Genomic DNA, 1,529 nt, shown 5'->3' with positions numbered 1-1,529 from the left:
ACATCTATTCATACTTAGTATATGTTCTAGCTAGTCAAGAATCTATTTGGCTTGGATTGGAATTGCAATGCCCTCCCTCTGCATGTATGCCTATTTTCAAAAAATTTCCCTAGCTCATCATGCAGATGGGCATGCAAACCTTTTCTCGCATAAATGATGTTTTCTTAATGAGGCTTGTTAGGAAACTAGAAGGAAATTCTAGACTGCAGATTTCCCATGAGGCCAGTGTCTTTGTGATGGAATTTGGAAGTTTCTACACCCAATTCGACAGATTCACATATCTGAGAATTGAGGGTTTTGAAAAAGCTCCATTAAAGCTGCCCCATTTTCTTGCCGATTTTATTGTATTCTTGGAGGTTTGTTGGCAGATGGCTGTGGTTAATGTCAAATATTTGAATATGGGAAAAAGGGGATATTGTTTCCCATTGTCAATGTCTCACTTTTTTTTAAAAACAAATAGTGCTGCAAAACGAGTCGAGAAAACCCTGGAAGAATTTCACTTTCATTCCTTGCCAACCAAGGCTAGTTTTGACAACAAAGGCTATGTGAAGCATTACTTATATGGAGCTAAGAATTATGTGCACCGACCATATATTGAATATTTTTGGGTAGACCATTCTGACGATGCTAAGGTGTTTAGGAGTTTAATGAGACTCATCTGTAAAAAAATCATGCTTTTGGCATTTCTTTTAATATCCCTGATAATTCGGTCGAAGATGAGGTCATCCTTGACTCAAAATATCACACTCTTGCTGACAAGGCTCCACTTGGGATTAATTGGTCAGAAGGTGAGCTCTCAGATTTGATGGCTTGTACAACTTCAGTGTTGAGAAGAACATTTGATTGGTTGAATGGAAAGTGGAGACAACATGTTAACTCCTCACAAGATCAGAAATCATCATCTCGCAGAGATCAAGTGGTTGTATCGGCTACTTATGTTAAGGTGTCAACAGACAAACCTGCTATTAAATTGCCTAGTTGAGGCTCATAGTCTGGTGGTGATGGGGAAAGACTTGAGGAAATTGCAACCAGACTCAAATCAGCCCGCGAGCAGGATGAAGAGGCTGTGTCATTAAAAGGGAAGGCACCACTTGTTGATTATGAGGGCATTTACTAGCAAATAATTAATAATAATTCTTTCTCTAATTTATTGGAAATTCCTTCCTCTCATGTTCAAAATACTCCTGTGAGTACTGCTAATAGAGACTCGAGACTTGAAACAACTTCTCCAGCGTAGCTGGAAAAAAAAGGTGGAGAAGAGAAAAACTACCACATCTGTTACCAGTGAAGTTGATACAATCACCCTGTTGCTGCATAGTTCTTGCAAGCCCAAGAAGGCAAAGAGGATGTCTCGAATTATCTTTGATTCTGTGCCTATTCACTAGCTTCTAGAGATTGTTGACCCCATAAAGGATTTGAATGAAGGTGAAATGACATAGAATGGTTACAAAATCAGTCATGTGGATATGGGATGTTCTACCCTAGAAGGAGATGTTTATCATGTCGATTTTTCAGTGAATGCACTAAGC

Source organism: Cryptomeria japonica, chromosome 4 (assembly GCF_030272615.1).
Source record: "Cryptomeria japonica chromosome 4, Sugi_1.0, whole genome shotgun sequence".
Classification (NCBI taxonomy): domain Eukaryota; kingdom Viridiplantae; phylum Streptophyta; class Pinopsida; order Cupressales; family Cupressaceae; genus Cryptomeria; species Cryptomeria japonica.
Note: the sequence above shows the minus strand (reverse complement) of the source record.